Genomic DNA, 21,977 nt, shown 5'->3' with positions numbered 1-21,977 from the left:
ACATGATTTATCACCTCAAATCCTGCCCACCCCAAAATAATTCCCCTACTACCTCTTCATTCAGTAGATTTCTCATAGAAAATACATGATTGAAGACTAATGTGGGAAGGTGCTCTGAGGTAATGCATGGTAGAAAGTGGTGAGGCATACAGATACTGGTGAGGAAGAGGATTGATCACTTAGTACAACCATTATCCCTACTACTGCCTGGTGCTTTTAAGAGTGATCCAAAAAAAAATCCTAACAATGATCTTTTACTTTTCTTTCCTCAAAAACATACCTGAAGTGTCATACTTGATAACAGAAGTGGATTTTCTATTCATTATGAGAAAACTTCTTTACCCTGTCTTCCTTTAGTTCACTTCTGATCCAGAGATTTTGAATCATTTTAGTTTGAATTGTATTCAGTCTACTTTTACAGGTTTTTTTTTAACTTTTATTAATGATTCTCTTTTCCTACTAGTCCCACAAACTGTGGACTAATATCAGATTGAGTTAGTAGTTATCTCTTCATTCATTCATTCAAAAAATTCATGTGTTTAACACAAGTAACTTGTAGTACTAGGAAACTCTCATTATTATAGTTGAAGTCTGTTTGTTGGTTAAAGGTTTGTTTTGTTTTAAGCGTCCAAATTTCACAAGACCCAGAATCTGAAGACCAAAATATTTTTTAGGATATACTAAAAATATATAGAACTTCAACCTTTAGAACACTTTATATTAGCATGAGTCTTGATTCCTTGCTTTAGAACAACTCTTGATGACTTATAAGTATAGTCAAAATCTCTTTAAAAATCAGTTGAACTATAAATAAGACGTTTAAGGAACAAAGGGCATTTTTTCTGATGGAGAGTTAAGAGTAATTTTTTTGTTATCTAAAATCATGCAAAATGTCTTGTTTTTCTCTTACAGGTTCAACTACTACATTTCATAGTGGTATGAGAAGATAATACTTTAAAAACATCAAAAGTTGAAGTGATTTTAAACAAATTCTCTTTTGTAAATTGAAGATTCTTTTGTGCTTTTATATTGTGAATATTTAATGGGACCAAAACAAACACAGCTTATGATTGTATCAGATCTCTTACACATGAAAACAAACTGGAATTTGTACATACAAGCATTGTGTATGTATTCATGCACAATAATCACTAAATTACATGTATATTTGCAGAATGTTAATTTAAATGATTAAATTATAAACCTTGTGTATTTATCAAATGGGTGAAAAGATTAAACTTTTGCCGATATGATACTGCTGAATGTGTAGCTTGCGGTGTCCTGCACTTTTCATTTAAGGCTACTGAAATTACATGTTTCTGCCTAATGTATTTGCTACTGGTGATGAAGACAGAAGATATCACTTGTAGACACCTATTTTTGTATAATGGTAGAAGTTTTGAATTTTATGGGGTATTTTGTCAAAGCACTGAAAATAAAAATGACTTCACCATTTTCACCACACTGTATTTGAAACTTCTTCATTTTTAACTGAGCCATATAGTTCCTGGTGCATATCCTCATAAATTACTTATCTTAAATACGCAAGACCTTAGGATTCAAACAGAAAGTTGTCCTCATATAATTGTATATTAGGGTTTTCTATGAAGGTTTTCCCTCTGCCTTTACATCAACTTATATCTAAGGATAATATTTCTTAAAAGCCATATTTATTCAATTACATTTGGTTTTACATGTATCTAACGGTATGTCTTTACAATCTGTGGCCCACTATGACACAAAAATCATTTAGCTCAAATAATCTAAATTTATTAATTAGATTTCAGCAGAATGAAACAGAATTCCTGCTGTCCAACACAATTCAGAGTGGGAAGCTGTCACAGATGTTGTTTCTTTATCTAGAGTGTTCCAATAACATGGCAACTCACTAAAACAGGAATTGTATTTGTTGCTGATGTCTGGAGGATTTTGATGTCCTATGATTTAGATCAACACAAATAAGCATAGTAACGAGTTGTACATTCTTGGAAGTTTCAATATTAGCAGCTGGGCTTCAGTATGAGGATTTCTAAACATAGCAAAAGTATCCTAAAACAGCTAGTGGAAGTGGAGGAGAGTTGTGGGTAAGAACCAGAAGCTAAAATGATTGCCATTCAGGACTATTTTGTTGTAGACACATGACAAAAGCAGATGGACATAAGGGGAGGGAGGGGAAAAGAGAGGAGGGAGCAAGAGGGATAGGAATGATGGTGGAATGAGTTAGACATCATTACCCTAAGTACATGTATAAGACATGAATGGTGTGAAAATACTTTGTGTATAACCAGTGTCTTGAAAAAATGTGTTCTACATGCATAATATAAAATGAATTGCATTCTGCCATCATGTATAACAAATCAGAATAAATTTTAAAAAATTAAAAAAAGAGCAGATGGACAAGTACTTAGCAACAGCAGTTCTCAATAGTCTGTAGTTTAAAAACTAAATCTGCAGTGCTCCCCTAGCATACACAAGGCCCTAGTTTCAAGCCATAACACCATAAAGCAAAACTGAAATCAAACTTCACTAACAGAGCAGCTTTGCCTAGGGTTCTTAACTTTTTTCTTTTTTAAGTTGTCAATGGACCTTTATTTTACATATTTATATGAGGTGCTAAGAATCAAACCCAGTGCCTCACACATGCTAGGCAAAGTGCTCTACCACTGAGCTCTACCCTGACCCACCAACTCATGCTTATTACATAGTAAATCCCAGCTCCTGACCACTGACAGGAGCACTGACATGGATCTCTTTAGCCGTCTGCCAAAGCTATCAATCCTGATTTTCAGAATGCTTTTAAAGACAATATATATATATATATATATATATATATATATATATATATATATATATATATATATATATATATACATACATACATACATACATATGATTCCAAAGAAAACCAATTATACACAAATAATTACTAAACTTTTCAAGTTGTGATATAGTACATATTAAAATATTAAAGTGTACTATAAGCCACCTATAATTCCAGCTGCCCAGATCCACCCACACCAACCTACCCAGAATCCCTGCTCTCAGTGGTCCTGATTTACTCCTCCACAAGCAGGGCAGACACCACCAGAGTCTAGCCTTTGGTGCAGGACTTCCCCTTCCAACCAGCAGACTACCACAGGAGGTCAAGCCCAGCGGCCCAGACCCACCCATTCCAACTTAAGCAGGACCCAGATCCAGGATGTAGTAGCATTTATTGAGGACACCAGAAGGGTCTGGAAGCCCAACATCAAGGTGAGGTGAAGACATTCTGCACAGGTATGACAAAAATATAGAAAAGAAACTGTAACATCTCAGATCCACACTGCAAGAAAGGCAGACACATATAGACAACATAAAAAAACAAGGGAAGAAAGTGCCCCCAAACAAACCAGGATGCTATAATATCAGAACCCATAATATCAGTGAAGTTGATGAAATGTCAGAGAAGCAGTTCAGAGATTCATAATTAAAATAATCTTGGGTTGAGGATGTGGCTCAAGCAGTAGCGCGCTCGCCTGGCATGCGTGCGGCCCAGGTTTGATCCTCAGCACCACATACAAACAAAGATGTTGTGTCTGCCAAAAACTAAAAGAATAAATATAAGATAATTCTCTCTCTCTCTCTCTCTCTCTCTCTCTCTCTCTCTCTCTCTCTAAAATAAATAAATAAATAAATAAAATAATCTTTGAATTAAAGAATGACCTAAATGAGCAAATACAAGCAAAAATTGATCCTTCCAACAATGAGATAAGAGCAAATACAAGTAGCAAAATATTACTCCGAGAGAGAGACACTCTGGGGGGGGGGGGGAACAGAAATCCTTCAAATGAAGGATACAATAAATCAAAAAACTCAATAGAAAGCATAACCAACAGACTAGATCACTTGGAAGAAACATCAGATAATGAAGACAAAGTATACAATCTAGAAAATAAAATTGATCACACAGTGAAGAAAGAAACCATGAATAGAATATCTAAGAATTATGGGACAGCATCAAAAGATCAAATCTAAGAGTCATTGGGATTAAGGAAGGGACGGAGTTTCAAGCCAAAGGAATGCACAATCTCTACAATGAGATAATATCAGAAAATTTCCCAATCATGAAAAACAAATTGGGAAACCAAATACAAGAGGTTACAGGACACCAAATGTACAAAATTACAACAGTTCTACACCAAGGCATACTATAATAAAAATGTCTAGCATACAGAATAAGGATAGAATCTTAAAAGCTGCAAGAGAGGGGAATCAGATCACATATAGGGGGAGACCAACCCATATCAGCAGATTTTTTAACCCAGACCTCAAAGCCAGGAGATTGTACAACATACACCAAGCTCTGAAAGAAAATGGATGCCAACCAAGAATCTTATATCCAGGCAAACCTAAGCTTTAGATTTGATGATAAAATAAAAACCTTCCGTGATACACAAAAGTTAAAAGAATTTACAACTAGAAAACCTGCACTACAGAACATCCTCAGCAAAATATTCCAAGAACAGGAAATTAAAAACAATGATGAAAATTAGCAGAGGGAGGGATTACAGTAAAGGAAAATCTAATCAGAGGAGAAACCACAAGTCACATTAAATACTAAAAATAAACAAAAATGGCTGAGAATACAAATCATGTCTCAGTAATAACCCTGAATGTTACTGGCCTAAACTCAACAATCAATTATCACTTTACAGAATGTATACACACAACTCCGGTGCTTAAGCAGGACTGGTGGTTCCTTTATATCTGTAGGAATATTTCAAAATTATTCACCATTTTCTTTTCTGAAAGAAGTCTGACATGCAGAAATTTGGAGGGAGTGTTCAGTGAGTGTTGTAGGGAGAATTTTCTTTTTGAAGATCACAAAGCCTTTAAAACCCTCTCCTAAAAGAGATTTCTCTTCTAATTCTCAAGACCAGAGTGCCTTCTTTAATTACCCTCAGTTCTGTAAGCCACTGTCCTTGAGGTGCTGAGGATTGTTCTGCACTTATCTTCTGAACTTTGTCCAGAATGTTCTGTTTATGGACATGTTGCTCTGCACTGATCCCTTTTCAGGCTTTAACTTCCTTGGTTGCCCTCTCCCTTTCCAGTTCTCTTTAGATGCAGGGACACTGTTTCCCCCTTGAGTCTACCAAAAACATTCCATATTTTCAGACTATACATCCTTTAACATTTTGAAAAAAAAATTCCCTATTTTGGGAAAATGTACCTCTACCCACATCTGTGACTCTCAGCTAGTAGGCCTGGGAAGTGCTGGAGGCTCCCAATCTCTCCATTGTTGCCTTTCAAGGGAATTCACCCAATACCTGCTAGGACATGGCTACCTCAGAATAATGAAATCTTTCCAGAGCTCTAGAAAGATATCTGAGATGCTTCTCTTTCAGGCAAAAATTCATCCATTTCTGGGGAATGGGTTCTCCATCTTAGTCATTTTCAATCTATGGAAACTTAACTTTCATGAGATTCTCTTCAACCTTGATTTCCCAGCCTCTCTTCATAACTTTGCAGAATTTCCAAGGATCCTGGGACAGAATATTTACTGTTAGAAATTATGAAGATGTCTAAAAATAGCTCTCACACTGTCCATAGATAGTAAATAGGATCTGTGTATTAAACAACCAGTGCTTACTTTCCTGTGGTTCAAGATGATTTTCATAACTTTTCTTCAAATTTCTTTTTCTTTCACTTTGTTATTTTAGTATCTCTTTTTTTACTTCAGAAAAACAAAAAAGTAATTCACTTTTAGTATTTCATTATATTTTTCATTTATTTGATTCGCCTTATCTCCTCCTCCATTTGGGAAGATAAAAGCTTAAAAAAACAGTCATGCACTCAACTTGTCCCCACCAAGTCTATGAACCTGTCTCCATCTCCTGAGTTCTCCCACTTCCCCCATTGTCATGAACTGCATGACCATTAATTCAGAAAACTGGACAAGGGGCAATGGGAGATTAGAAAATAAAGCACACACACAAATAGAGAAAAACCTGGGATATCCCATGAACACCACACTCAGATGGAGTGCAATGACACGAGTCATATCAACACGTTTATTATGTAAGTTTTTATCATAGAAAGTGATATTGTGGGGAAGTCTCTCCAAAACAAGCAGAGCCAAGGTCATGAGTATGAGCAGCCTAATTATGATTATCAGCTTGTGCCCGTAACTTTCTACCCCAAGCAGCTGGCATCTTAAACCCAAGGTTAAGAACATAATATTTCTGACTGGCATAGAACCCACAATTGCACAGGTTGTTACCATAGCAACTGGGCTATCTCCATGGGCACTTTTGCACCAAGAATTCTCCAGAGGGCCATCACCTCTGTTACAGGACAATTTCAATACTCATAATTCGGTTGCCACTCCCGACACCCGATCTTAAAGAAAAGCATTCTCTCCTCCTATCTGGTCCTCTTTTTCTATATTTCTCACTTCCTAAGATTTCCCGCATTCAGTCATCTTCTGTAATCCTGCAGCATCCAATCTTTCCCCCTGTCCTGGATCATTCCAAGCATGAAGTATACTATGGAGTTGCCCATCCTAAAAAAGACCTCATCAGATCATCAGCTCCAGCCTCTACTGCCCTTCCCAGCTGGATTTTTTCATAAACAAGTGGTCTGCACTTAACCTCTCCCTTCTTCACCTCTTCATAAACAGACCAACAACTCCATAAACCCCAATAACTCCAACAAATTGCTCCCAACAAGGTCACTAGCAATCTCTGTGCTGTCAAGTAAGTCATAAACCTTACCTTATCTTTTTCAAGCTGTCAACACCATTCAAAATAGCTGCCCCCTCCCTCCAACTTGTAATGTTCTTTGCTCTTGACTCCTGTGACTTCATGTTCTCTGGCCATCCCATGCCAGCTTGGATGCTTTGGGGTTTTGTGTTTTCTTCTTTTTCTGGGATGACAGAGGGAGACAGACTCCTCATTTTCTATTTAACTGCTCAAATTGAGGATACTTTGGCACTCAGAACTTGCCTATCTTTTCTCTAACTTCCCACTGTTTGGATTTCGATTTTTTTGTTTGTTTGTTTGTTCAACTGCTTATGTAGCTTTCTTGCTTACACATTCCCATGAATGTCAAACTGAACTTGTCTAAATCACAGCACTGTTTGCTCACCTATGTTCCTCAACAGGTTCCTCTTTTTTCATGCTTCCCCTTCTGGTTAATGGTCCTGCCATCAATAAGTTCCATAGTTTTATTTCCCAAACCTACCCATCTTAATCACCATGGCATGAGTCCCAGCCACCATCATCTCTCATATGGGCTCAGCTTCTACTCTCACTCCTTTCCAGTTTTTTAAAGAAATAAAGTTGGAGAAAATTGACCGCATCAATATTTAAAATTGGAGAAAAGTTGCAACAGCTGTATTTAAGCAGGGCTGTAGGAATGAGGGATAAGGAGATGCAGTTCAAAAACATGTATTTAGCTGGTAGGATACACAGACTTCAACATAACTGAACCAGTGAAAAGTGGGAAAGAACCATGCGGAAGGAATCCGGGTGATAGGAAACAAGTGGGAAAGAAGTGGAGGCCAGGGTTTTTGTTTGAGACAGGATCTCATGAAGCTGCTGATGGCCTTGCTAAGTTGCTCAGACTGGCTCTCAAATCTGGAATCTTCCTGCCTTACCCTCCCAGGTTTCTGGGATTACAGGTATATACAAAAAAGTGATCCGAACCTACAAGAGGCCAGGTTTTGAATTGAAGTCTTAGTTGTTGGATTTGTTGAGCTGTAGGATCATCAAATGTCTATTTCTTTTTTAATGAATATTAATTATACAGAATAATGTATTTCATTGTGGCATATTTGTACATGTGTATTATGTACTTTGATCATTTTTACCCCCCGCATAACTCCCACTACCCTCCCCACACACTTTACCCTGGGCGCCTTCCTCTTCTCTGACAATCTCCCTTCTAATCCCATGTTGTCTTTTATCCCCTGGATTCCATATATGAAAGAAAACATGATACTAGACTTCCCAAGTCTGACATTTTGTTAAACAGGATGATCACCACTTCCATCCATGTTCCTACAGATGACATGAATTCATTTTCCTTTATGGTTGAATTATACTCCATTTTATAAATATACCACATCTTCTTTCTGCATTCACCTAATGATGAATGCCTGTGCTCATTCCATAGCTTGGCTATTATGAATTTTTCCACAGTAAATATGGGTATGCAAGTATGTCTGTAATATATAGACTTAATTCAGGTGTATACCCAGGAGTGTTATAGCTGGATCAGATAGTAGTCCTATTTTTTTTTTTGAGGAAGCTCCATATTGATTTCCATATGGCTGCCTTGCTTATATTCCTACCAATAGTACATACAGGTATCTTTTTTTCCTCTGAGTACTCACCAGAATTAACTGGTTTTCTTTTTTTTTTTCTTAATTCTTTTTTTTTAAGTTCTTGGTAGCCATTCTGACTAAAGTAAGATAGAATCCCAATGCAATTTTGATTTGCATTCTCCTGATGTCTATAGATGTTAAACAGTTTTTCATATGATTACTAGTCATTTGTACTTCTTTTATGAAATGTCTGTTCCATTTGATGAAATGAATATGTTTGGAGGTGGTTGTATATACACAACTAGAACCAAGACTTGAAGACTAAATGTATAGACTTTGGAATCATCCATTACAGGTTATACCTGAAGTTATGAAGATAGATGAAATCACCAAGGAAAAAAGTACCCATGGAAAAATAAGTGTCAATCCTGCTTGTCAGCCTCAGGTTGACTTCTTGTACTTCCCATCTAGTCTCTGTCTAGAGCCAAGCATTCATTCCTCTTCTCTTCACAGCTCTGCACCATCTTCATTTACCCCAGTCACTCCCTTCTCAGGATACACACAAAAGGAAGCACAGTGCCCCATGTCTTTTTCAGTCTTGTTGTTCACAATGATAAGCACCTACATCCACCTTCTTATTAAAGGTTTTGTGGCTGAACATTTTGACCCTTGATAATCTTCAGTTATCGGGAGCCAGCAAGAGAGTACAACACTTGACAAACAAATACAGTCACACCTCCCCACCCTGGTGATTACTTATCTGACATTCTAGTGGATGGCCCATGAAGCCAAGAATCCCAAAGCAGCAAATAAAACCTTTCAGCCATCTACTTAGAATTCTCCTTCCAACCATCCTGGTAGAATTACAACATGGAGGAGGCACCAAAACTGGAGTCTGTTTTTTCACTTCTATTTTTCTTGTTGTTGTTCTTTTTTAGATATACATGACAGTAGAGTATTTTTGATGTACATATACATGGAGTAAAACTATTCTAATTAGGATCAGATTCTAGTGATTGAACATAATGTGGAGTTACATTGGTCGTGTATATTCATATATGAACATAGGAAAGTTACCTATACTTCTAACGAGGTTGTTTTTTCTGACCATGGCTGTTAACTCTTTTTTTTTTTTTTTGCATATTTTAATGTCTTTATTTACTTTTGTATTTTGGTATTTTATCCAAAAACTCTGGAAGAAATTTACATAAATGAATATACACAGAAAAATCGAGGCAAATTTGTTATTGGTATAAAGAGAATTCTTATCAATTGAGAATTATAAAATTTCAATTGAAATATTAACTTAAAATTGTAAAATTTACATGCCTTTTTGTGCAATGACATGTAATTAAGCATTTATTTTCCCCACCCTCCTCCCCCCCTCCTCCATAATCTTTTTTTTTTAATTTTTTTATTAGTTGCTCAAAACATTACAATGATCTTAACATATCATACATTTGATTCAAATGGGGTACATAATCTCATTTTTCCACGTGTACAGATTGCAGGATCACATTGGTTATACAGCCACGTTTATACAGACTGCCATACTAGTGTCTATTGTATTGTGCTGCCCTTCTTATCCCCTCTCCCCTCCCATTCCCTCCCATCACCTCTTTCTACCCAATCTACTGTGACATGTTTCTCTCTTTTTTCTTGCCCCTCACACCATCTTATATGTAATTTTGCATAACCATGAGGATCTCCTACCATCTTCCGTGCAATTCCCATTCTCTCTCCCATTTCCACGCACCTCTCGTCCCTATTTAATGAACTGTATGAAAGTCCTACATATAATGTTCTGTCCTGGTGTTTTGGGAGAAGGAAGAAAATTAGGTTCCTTTATTGTCATTGTTATAATCCATTACGAATATTAGCAATTGCCCTCAATTTAATGGTACTGCACAGTTGATCTAAAATTCTAGCTGGTGGTTGGATAAGTTCTAGACAAACAACTATTAGAAATGTGTGTTAATGAAATGGTTACCAGATTGAAATAAATCTAGATAAAATTTCAGTAAGGTCCAAATAATATGGAATATATGTTTTAAATAGAATCGGATGAGATAGAAAGGCATTCTTAGTTTTGGAAGAGTATCAAATAATCTGTTCCGTAGTCTTAATTGAAGTGATAAATTCTCTTTGCATTAACCTTTTGCTACAACATTAAAATATTTACTGCTTGTGGTTAGCATTTATGTTCAAACTTTAGTGTTGAATTCTTTATACTTGAATATCATCTGTATTCTCGAAGAATCTTAAGAGTCTAACTTTGAAGTCAAGTAATATCAATTGGTGTCCAGTGTATACCAGGTATTGGAAAAACAAAGATAAATAAGAGATTGTTCCTACCTCAGAAAGCCTTCAGTTTGGTGAATTTACAGTCTGGCTAAGATAAAACCCACATTCAAGATACATAGCAATACAAACTAGTATATAACATATGCTAGTTGAGTAGCATACACTTGAAGTGCTTCAGGACTTTAAAGAAGGGAGCCTCCGATAGGCTGTTCAAATAATTGGAGAATAATTTACTGGTGTCCACCCAACAGCAGCAGCCTGAAAACCAGGACCCCTATGTATATTTACTCAACTCAAATGACTTCTCGCTTTGGCATTTTTTCTGCCAACTTCTCCTATTTACTTGTTTGTTTATTTATTTTTGTAGCACTAGCAATTGAACCTGGGGCCTCGTGCATATGAGGTGAGTGCTCCATCACTAAGCTACGACACCAGCCCTCTTAATTTTATTTTAGATAAAGTTTGCTAAGTGGCTCCAACTGGCCTTGAACTTGGGGTCCTCTTCCCTTACACTTCCTAGAAGCTGTAGTTATAGGTATATACCATCATGCCCAGCAACTTGCTCCTCCTCTTCAGGCACAGTTGATCAACCCCTTCTTTGTAATGCTTCTGTTAGTCCTCCTTAATTATATGGAAGCCCTCAGAGTATATTATAAGATTCCAACCAAAAGATTCCCTATAAGATTCCTACTTCCTTGAGACTGCAAATGTTGTACATTTGTCTCTGAATCCCCACCACTGCTTAACATGGTACCGAGGATATTGTTAGTGTCCCCCCTAAGTATTTCTTTTATGAATAATTAAAGGAAAAAAATGAATACACAAGATATGAGGTAGGACCTGAGGGAAGATTATAACCCTGCACTTAAAAATCAACAGGTAACATATCTTTACCAGGTACACAGGGATTAGAAATAAAGAAGAATAAATAGTGCAAAGAACAGGAATTCTCAAACCTCACGCGGTCTCATTCCTTCCTTTGTGACTCTCAGTTATTCTGTCTCCTGACATCCTGTTCAGTAGCTGATATTGTCCTGCCTCCTCTGCCGTCCTACCTAATGCTTCTAATGTTTTTGGCAAGCCCAGCAGGTCACCTGGCTTATTAGCAAGTATATTTTGAAATGATGTCAATCTCATGGACTTCTGTAACTTTTTTTAAAAATATTTTTAGTTGTAGATGACCACATTACCTTTATTTTATTTATTTTTTTATGTGGTGCTGAGGATTGAATCCAGTGCCTCTAACATGCTAGGCAAGCATTCTGCCAGTGAGCTACAGTCCTGACTTCAGGAACTTTATAAAGGGCTATTTTATTTTAGATGCTTCAATTCTCTCTTGCTTAATGGTATAAAGTTTCTAGACAACACCCAAACCTAGAAATCTTGACTCCTTAAATGGGAGGTTCGTAGAATAAGTTATTTAGAAGAGATTACTAAAAGTTTGATTCTTACCTTTTCTTTTAAACATAAGCAAACTGAAGTTCTGGGAGACGTAGTGACCTGAGATGGGAGAGTTGTTATTAATAAACCAAATTCAACAGAGTTTTCATGGTTTGGGCCAGCAATCACTATAAAATCTTAACATCCATAGAAGGAATATCTGGTTATTAAGAAAAAAACAAGTAATGGTAGATACAGTTTCTCTAGTGTCTGTTTTAAACTAAAACATAATTAATCACATCTATACTTATTTATTTAAAGATTTTTTTCCCCACCCTGACAAATCATAGGATCTTGAGATTAAGGGTCCTGGTTCTGTTCATTTTTGTATATAGCCCATAAACTTAAAACTGGCTCAAAGTATTTTTCTTGTCATGCTACAGATCTATTTTTCAATTAATAATAAATATGTAAATCATAAATATTTTCAGTAGAGCATTCATCTTAGGAATTGCTGCTTGGAAATATATTTATGAATATATATTGTCATCTTTATTTAATGAAGCCAGATGCTTGCACTAGTCAAAAGATTTCTAGTTAAAAAGAAATGTGAGGCTGGAGCTGGATCTCAGTTGCAGAGTGCTTGCGTAATATCTGTGAGGCACTGGGTTTAATCCTTGGCACCACATAAAAATAAACAAATGAAATAAAGGCATTCTGCCCATTCTATGAATACAAAAAAATTATTAAATGTATTCATGAAAAAAACTTTAAAATTATATAATGGGTCTATCATAAATACAATAATAAGTGGCTTAAAACTTCTAATAAAAGAGATAGATAGCATCCTCTGGGGCTAAAATGCCAATACCACACCTGGGAAAGCTAAATAACAATATTACCTCTTCTGAGTTGTTGGATTTTAAAAAACTAAATGCTCAGTATTTTAGTTTCATGTGCTTAAACATGTTCACGATTTTTGCATGTGTATATATAATATACAAATGTATATATTTACATCTATTAAATATCAACTTCTTGGCCAGGCATGGTGGCACACACCTGTAATCCCAGAGGCTCAGGAGGCTGAGGCAGAAGGATCACGAGTTCAAAGTCAGCCTCAGCAAAAGTGAGGAACTAAGCAACTCAGTGAGACCTTGTTTCAAAATAAAATACAAAATATAGGACTGGGGATGTAGCTCAGTGGCCAAGGGCCCCAAGTTCAATCCCTGGTACCCAAGCAAAAAAACAAAAATAAAAAATAAAAACCTCTCAACTGCAAAAGGCTTATGTAGTCAAAAAGTGTATAGTCTTTATCTCTTTCCTGTCTTCTCTTCTCTATCCTATCTTCTCTTCTAGACTTACTTCAGTTTGCTCACAACAGATTTATGTAGTTCATGAGATCCTATCACACTGTGTCTGTGTACTCTCCTGAGAGCAGCTGGGGGAAGTGTGTGGAACTGCTCAGCCTGACCTCCACCACTGTGTCCTGAGAGCAGCCTGGGGGAGGTGAGAGGGACTGCTCAGCCTCACCTCAACCTCTGTGTAATGAGAGCAGCTGGGGGAAGTGAGTGGGACTGCTCAGCCTCACCTCCACCTCTGTGTACTGAGAGCAGCTGGGGGAGGTGAGTGACGGACTGCTCAGCTTCATCTCCACCTGTGCGTCCTGAGAGCAGCCTGGGGGAGGTGAGAGGGATTGCTAAGCCTCACCTTCACCTCTGTGTCCTGAGAGCAGCTGGGGGATGTGAGTGGAACTGCTCAGCCTCGTCTCCACCTCTGTGTCCTGAGAGCAGCTGGGGGAGTTGAGAGGGACTGCTCAGCCTCACCTCCACCTCTGTGTCCTGAGAGAGCTGGGGGAGGTGAGAGGGACTGCTCAGCCTCACTTCCACCTCTGCATCCTGAGAGCAGCTGGGGGAGGTGAGTGAGGGACTGCTCAGCCTCACCTTCACCTCTGCATCCTGAAAGCAGCTGGTGGAGGTGAGAGGGACTGCTCATCCTCACCTCCACCTCTGTGTCCTGAGAGCAGCTGGGAGAGGTGAGTGGGACTGCTCAGCCTCACCTCCACGTCTGTGTCCTGAGAGCAGCTGGGGGAGGTGAGTGGAACGGCTCAGCCTCACCTCTACCTCTGTGTCCTGAGAGCAGCTGTGGGAGGTGAGAGGGATTGCTCAGCCTCATCTCCACCTTTGCGTCCTGAGAGCTGCTGGGCGAGGTGAGTGGGACTGCTCAGCCTCACCTCCACCTCTGTGTCCAGAGAGCAGCTGGGGGAAGTGAGTGGGACTGCTCAGCCTCATCTCCACCTCTGTGTCCTGTGAGCACTGGGGGAAGTGAGTGGGACTGCTCAGCCTCACCCCCAACTCTGTGTCCTGAGAGCAGCTGGGGGAGGTGAGTGCAACTGCTCAGCCTCACCTCCACCTCTGTGTCCTGAGAGCAGCCTGGGGGAGGTGAGAGGGACTGCTCAGCCTCACCTCCACCTATGTGACCTGAGAGCAGCTGGGGGAGGAGAGAGGGACTGCTCAGCCTCACCTCCACCTCTGTGTCCTGAGAGCAGCTGGGGGATGTGAGTGGGAATGCTCAGCCTCACCTCCACCTCTGTGTCCTGAGAGCAGCTGGGGGAGGAGAGAGGGACTGCTCAGCCTCACCTCCACCTCTGTGTCCTGAGAGCAGCTGGGGGATGTGAGTGGGACTGCTCAGCCTCATCTCCACCTCTGTGTCCTGAGAGCAGCTGGGGGAGGTGAGAGGGACTGCTCAGCCTCACCTTCTCCTCTGTATCCTGAGATCAGCTGGGGGAGGTGAGAGGGACTGCTCAGCCTCACCTTCTCCTCTGTATCCTGAGATCAGCTGGGGGAGGTGAGAGGGACTACTCAGCCTCACCTCCACCTCTGTGTCCTGAGAGAAGCTGGGGGAGGTGAGTGGGACTGCTCAGCCTCACCTCCACCTCTGTGTCCTGAGAGCAGCTGGGGGAGGTGAGAGGGACTGCTCAGCCTCACTTCCACCTCTGTGTCCTGAGAGCAGCTGGGGCAGGTGAGAGGGGCTGCTCAGCCTCACCTCCACCTCTGTGTCCTGAAAGCAGCTGGGGGAGGTGAGAGGGACTGCTCAGCCTCACCTCCACCTCTGTGTCCTGAGAGCAGCTGGGGGAGGTGAGTGAGGGACTGCTCAGCTTCACCTCCACCTCTGCATCGTGAGTGCAGCCTGGGGGAGGTGAGAGGGACTGCTCAGCCTCACCTCCACCTCTGTGTCCTGAGAGCAGCTGGGGGATGTGAGTGGGACTTCTCAGCCTCACCTTCACCTCTGTGTCCTGAGAGCAGCCTGGGGGAGGTGAGAGGGACTGCTCAGCCTCACCTTCACCTCTGTGTCCTTAGAGCAGCTGGGGGATGTGAGTGGAACTGCTCAGCCTCACCTCCACCTATGTGTCCTGAAAGCAGCTGGGGGAGGTGAGAGGGACTGCTCAGCCTCACCTCCACCTCTGTGTCCTGAGAGCAGGTGGGGGAGGTGAGAGGGACAGCTCAGCCTCACCTCCACCTCTGCATGCTAGAGCAGCCGGGGCGGGGGTGGTGAGAGAGACTGCTCAGCCTCACCTCCACCTCTGTGTCCTGAGAGCAGCCTGGGGGAAGTGAGTGGGACTGCTCAGCCTCACCTCCACCTCTGTGTCCTGAGAGCAGCTGGGGGAAGTGAGTGGGACTGCTCAGCCTCACCTCCAACTCTGTGTCCTGAGAGCAGCTGGGGGAGGTGAGAGGGACTGCTCAGCCTCACCTCCACCTCTGTGTCCTGAGCAGCCTGGGGGAGGTGAGAGGGACTGCTCAGCCTCACCTCCACCTCTGTGTCCTGAGAGCAGCTGGGGGAGGTGAGAGGGACTGCTCAGCCTCACCTCCACCTCTGTGTCCTGAGAGCAGCTGGGAGAAGTGAGTGGGACTGCTCTGCCTCACCTTCACCTCTGTGTCCTGAGAGCAGCTGCGGGAGGTGAGTGAAAGATTGCTCAGCCTCACCTCCACCTCTGCGTCCTGAGAGCAGCTGGGGGAGGTGAGAGGGACTGCTCAGCCTCACCTCGACCTCTGTGTCTTGAGAGCAGCTGGGGCAGGTGAGAGGGGCTGCTCAGCCTCACCTCCACCTCTATGTCCTGAGAGCAGCTATGGGAGGTGAGTGGGACTGCTCAGCCTCACCTCCACCTCTGTGTCCTGAGAGCACTGGGGGAAGTGAGTGGGACTGCTCAGCCTCACCTCCACCTCTGTGTCCTGAGAGCAGCTTGGGGAGGTGAGTGAGGGACTGCTCAGCTTCACCTCCACATCTGCATCCTGAGAGCACCCTGGGGGAGGTGAGAGGGACTGCTCAGCCTCACCTCCACCTCTGTGTCCTGAGAGCAGCTGGGGGAAGTGAGTGGGACTTCTCAGCCTCACCTCTACCTCTGTGTCCTGAAAGCAGCTGGGGGAGGTGAGTGGGACTGCTCAGCCTCACCTCCACCTCTGTGTCCTGAGAATAGCTGGGGGAGGTGGGTGGGTCTGCTCAACCTCACCTCCACCTCTGTGTCCTGAGAGCAGCTGGGGAAGGTGGGTGGAAGTGCTCAGCCTCACCTCCACCTCTGTGTCCTGAGAGCAGCTGGGGGAGATGGGTGGAACTGCTCAGCCTCTCCTCCACCTCTGTGTCCTGAGAGCAGCCTGGGGGAGGTGAGAGGGACTGCTCTGCCTCACCTCCAAATCTGTGTCCTCAGAGCAGCTGGAGGAGGTGAGTGGGACTGCTCAGCCTCACATCCACCTCTGTGTCCTGAGAGCAGCTGGGGCAGGTGAGAGGGGCTGCTCAGCCTCACCTCCACCTCTGTGTCCTGAGAGCAGCTGGGGGAGGTGAGTGGGTCTGCTCAGCCTCACCTCCACCTCTGTGTCCTGAGAGCACTGGGGGAAGTGTGTGGAACTGCTCAGCCTCACCTCCACCTATGTGTCCTGAAAGCAGCTGGGGGAGGTGAGAGGGACTGCTCAGCCTCACCTCCACCTCTGTGTCCTGAGAGCAGGTGGGGGAGGTGAGAGGGACAGCTCAGCCTCACCTCCACCTCTGCGTGCTAGAGCAGCCGGGGCGGGGGTGGTGAGAGAGACTGCTCAGCCTCACCTCCACCTCTGTGTCCTGAGAGCAGCCTGGGGGAAGTGAGTGGGACTGCTCAGCCTCACCTCCACCTCTGTGTCCTGAGAGCAGCTGGGGGAAGTGAGTGGGACTGCTCAGCCTCACCTCCAACTCTGTGTCCTGAGAGCAGCTGGGGGAGGTGAGAGGGACTGCTCAGCCTCACCTCCACCTCTGGGTCCTGAGCAGCCTGGGGGAGGTGAGAGGGCCTGCTCAGCCTCACCTCCACCTCTGTGTCCTGAGAGCAGCTGGGGGAGGTGAGATGGACTGCTCAGCCTCACCTCCACCTCTGTGTCCTGAGAGCAGCTGGGAGAAGTGAGTGGGACTGCTCTGCCTCACCTTCACCTCTGTGTCCTGAGAGCAGCTGCGAAAGGTGAGTGAGGGACTGCTCAGCTTCATCTCCACCTCTGTGTCCTGAGAGCAGCCTGGGGGAGGTGAGAGGGACTGCTCAGCATCACCTCCATCTCTGTGTCCTGAGAGCAGCTGGGGGAAGTGAGTGGGACTGCTCAGCCTCACCTCCACCTCAGTGTCCTGAGAGTAGCTGGGGGAGGTGAGTGAGGGACTGCTCAGCTTCACCTCCACCTCTGCGTCCTGAGAGCAGCCTGGGGGAGGTGAGAGGGACTGCTCAGCCTCACCTCCACCTCTGCGTCCTGAGAGCACATGGGGGAGGTGATAGGGACTGCTCAGCCTCACCTCGACCTCTGTGTCCTGAGAGCAGCTGGGGCAGGTGAGAGGGGCTGCTCAGCCTCACCTCCACCTCTATGTCCTGAGAGCAGCTGTGGGAGGTGAGTGGGACTGCTCAGCCTCACCTCCACCTCTGTGTCCTGAGAGCACTGGGGGAAGTGAGTGGGACTGCTAAGCCTCACCTCCACCTCTGTGTCCTGAGAGCAGCTGGGGGAGGTGAGTGGGACTGCTCAGCCTCACCTCCACCTCTGTGTCCTGAGAAGAGCTGGGGGAGGTGGGTGGGACTTCTCAGCCTCACCTCCACCTCTGTGTCCTGAGAGGCCTGGGGAAGGTGAGTGGAAGTGCTCAGCCTCACCTCCACCTCTGTGTCCTGAGAGCAGCTGGGGGAGGTGGGTGGAACTGCTCAGCCTCTCCTCCACCTCTGTTTCCTGAGAGCAGCCTGGGGGAGGTGAGAGGGACTGCTTAGCCTCACCTCCAAATCTGTGTCCTAGAGCAGCTGGGGGAGGTGAGTGGGACTGCTCAGCCTCACCTCCACCTCTGTGTCCTGAGAGCAGCTGGGGCAGGTGAGAGGGGCTGCTCAGCCTCACCTCCACCTCTGTGTCCTGAGAGCAGCTGGGGGAGGTGAGTGGGTCTGCTCAGCCTCACCTCCACCTCTGTGTCCTGAGAGCACTGGGGGAAGTGTGTGGAACTGCTCAGCCTCACCTCCACCACTGTGTCCTGAGAGCAGCCTGGGGGAGGTGAGAGGGACTGCTCAGCCTCACCTCCACCTCTGTGTAATGAGAGCAGCTGGGGGAAGTGAGTGGGACTGCTCAGACTCACCTCCACCTCTGTGTCCTGAGAGCAGCTGGGGGAGGTGAGTGACGGACTGCTCAGCTTCATCTCCACCTGTGCGTCCTGAGAGCAGCCTGGGGGAGGTGAGAGGGATGGCTAAGCCTCACCTTCACCTCTGTGTCCTGAGAGCAGCTGGGGGATGTGAGTGGAACTGCTCAGCCTCGTCTCCACTTCTGTGTCCTGAGAGCAGCTGGGGGTGTTTAGAGGGACTGCTCAGCCTCACCTCCACCTCTGTGTCCCGAGAGAGCTGGGGGAATTGAGAGGGACTGCTCAGCCTCACCTCCACCTCTGTGTCCTGAGAGCAGCTGGGGGAGGTGAGAGGGACTGCTCAGCCTCACCTCCACCTCAGTGTCCTGAGAGCAGCTGGGGGAGGTGAGTGAGGGACTGCTCAGCCTCACCTCCACCTCTGCATCCTGAAAGCAGCTGGGGGAAGTGAGTGGGACTGCTCAGCCTCACCTCCACCTCTGTGTCCTGAGAGCAGCTGGGGGAGGTGAGAGGGACTGCTCAGCCTCACCTCCACCTCTGTGTCCTGAGAGCAGCTGGGGCAGGTGAGAGGGGCTGCTCAGGCTCACCTCCACCTCTGTGTCCTGAGAGCAGCTGGGGCAGGTGAGAGGGGTTGCTCAGCCTCACCTCCACCTCTGTGTCCTGAGAGCAGCTGGGGGAGGTGAGTGGGACTGCTCAGTCTCACCTCCACCTCTGTGTCCTGAGAGCACTGGGGGAAGTGAGTGGGACTGCTCAGCCTCACCTCCACGTCTGTGTCCTGAGAGCAGCCTGGAGTAGGTGAGAGGGACTGCTCAGCCTCACCACCACCTCTGTGTCCTGAGAGCAGCTGGGGGAAGTGAGTGGGAATGCTCAGCCTCACCTCCCCCTCTGTGTCCTGAGAGCAGCTCGGGGAGGTGAGTGAGGGACTGCTCAGCTTCATCTCCACCTCTGCATCCTGAGTGCAGCCTGGGGGAGGTGAGAGGGACTGCTCAGCCTCACCTCCACCTCTGTGTCCTGAGAGCAGCTGGGGGAAGTGAGTGGGACTTCTCAGCCTCACCTCTTCCTCTGTGTCCTGAAAGCAGCTGGGGGAGGTGAGTGGGACTGCTCAGCCTCACCTCCACCTCTGTGTCCTGAGAAGAGCTGGGGGAGGTGGGTTGGACTGCTCAGCCTCACCTCCAACTCTGTGTCCTGAGAGCAGCTGGGGAAGGTGGGTGGAAGTGCTCAGCCTCACCTCCACCTCTGTGTCCTGAGAGCAGCTGGGGGAGGTGGGTGGAACTGCTCAGCCTCTCCTCCAACTCTGTGTCCTGAGAGCAGCCTGGGGGAGGTGAGAGGGACTGCTCAGCCTCACCTCCAAATCTGTGTCCTGAGAGCAGCTGGGGGAGGTGAGTGGGACTGCTCAGCCTCACCTCCACCTCTGTGTCCTGAGAGCAGCTGGGCAGGTGAGAGGGGCTGCTCAGCCTCACCTCCACCTATGTGTCCTGAGAGCAGCTGGGGGAGGTGAGTGGGTCTGCTCAGCCTCACCTCCACCTCTGTGTCCTGAGAGCACTGGGGGAAGTGTGTGGAACTGCTCAGACTCACCTCCACCACTGTGTCCTGAGAGCAGCCTGGGGGAGGTGAGAGGGACTGCTCAGCCTCACCTTCACCTCTGTGTAATGAGAGCAGCTGGGGGAAGTGAGTGGGACTGCTCAGACTCACCTCCACCTCTGGGTCCTGAGAGCAGCTTGGGGAGGTGAGTGATGGACTGCTCAGCTTCATCTCCACCTGTGCGTCCTGAGAGCAGCCTGGGGGAGGTGAGAGGGACGGCTAAGCCTCACCTTCACCTCTGTGTCCTGAGAGCAGCTGGGGGATGTGAGTGGAACTGCTCAGACTCGTCTCCACCTCTGTGTCCTGAGAGCAGCTGGGGGAGTTGAGAGGGACTGCTCAGCCTCACCTCCACCTCTGTGTCCTGAGAGAGCTGGGGGAGGTGAGAGGGACTGCTCAGCCTCACTTCCACCTCTGCATCCTGAGAGCAGCTGGGGGAGGTGAGTGAGGGACTGCTCAGCCTCACCTCCACCTCTGCATCCTGAAAGCAGCTGGTGGAGGTGAGAGGGACTGCTCAGCCTCACCTCCACCTCTGTGTCCGGAGAGCAGCTGGGGGATGTGAGTGGAAGTGCTCAGCCTCGTCTCCACCTCTGTGTCCTGAGAGCAGCTGGGGGAGTTGAGAGGGACTGCTCAGCCTCACCTCCACCTCTGTGTCCCGAGAGAGCTGGGGGAGGTGAGTGGGACTGCTCAGCCTCACCTCCACGTCTGTGTCCTGAGAGCAGTTGGGGGAGGTGAGTGGAACTGCTCAGCCTCACCTCTACCTCTGTGTCCTGAGAGCACCTGGGGGAGGTGAGAGGGACTGCTCAGCCTCATCTCCACCTTTGCGTATTGAGAGCTGCTGGGGGAGGTGAGTGGGACTGCTCAGCCTCACCTCCACCTCTATGTCCTGAGAGCAGCTGGGAGAAGTGAGTGGGACTGCTCAGCCTCACCTCCACCTCTGTGTCCTGAGAGCAGCTGGGGGAGGTGAGAGGGACTGCTCAGCCTCACCTCCACCTCTGTGTCCTGAGAGCAGCTGGGGCAGGTGCGAGGGGCTGCTCAGCCTCACCTCCACCTCTGTGTCCTGAGAGCAGCTGCGGCAGGTGAGAGGGGTTGCTCAGCCTCACCTCCACCTCTGTGTCCTGAGAGCAGCTGGGGGAGGTGAGTGGGACTGCTCAGTCTCACCTCCACCTCTGTGTCCTGAGAGCACTGGGTGAAGTGAGTGGGACTGCTCAGCCTCACCTCCACCTCTGTGTCCTGAGTGCAGCCTGGGGTAGGTGAGAGGGACTGTTCAGCCTCACCACCACATCTGTGTCCTGAGAGCAGTTGGGGAAAGTGAGTGGGACTGCTAAGCCTCACCTCCACCTCTATGTCCTGAGAGCAGCTGGGGGAGGTGAGTGAGGGACTGCTCAGCTTCATCTCCACCTGTGCGTCCTGAGAGCAGCCTGGGGGAGGTGAGAGGGACTGCTAAGCCTCACCTTCACCGCTGTGTCCTGAGAGCAGCTGGGGGATGTGAGTGGAACTGCTCAGCCTCACCTCCACCTATGTGTCCTGAAAGCAGCTGGGGGAGGTTTGAGGGACTGCTCAGCCTCACCTCCACCTCTGTGTCCTGAGAGCAGCTGGGCTAGGTGAGTGAGGGACTGCTCAGCTTCACCTCCACCTCTGCATCCTGAAAGCAGCTGGGATAGGTGAGTGGGACAGCTCAGCCTCACCACCACCTCTGTGTCCTGAGTGCAGCCTGGGGGAGGTGAGAGGGACTGCTCAGCCTCACCTCCACCTCTGTGTCCTGAGAGCAGCCTGGGGGAGGTGAGAGGGACTGCTCAGCCACACCTTC

The sequence above is a fragment of the Spermophilus citellus genome (genome assembly GCF_964194105.1).
Source record: "Spermophilus citellus genome assembly, contig: SCAFFOLD_58, whole genome shotgun sequence".
Classification (NCBI taxonomy): domain Eukaryota; kingdom Metazoa; phylum Chordata; class Mammalia; order Rodentia; family Sciuridae; genus Spermophilus; species Spermophilus citellus.
This window is presented reverse-complemented; position numbering follows the sequence as displayed.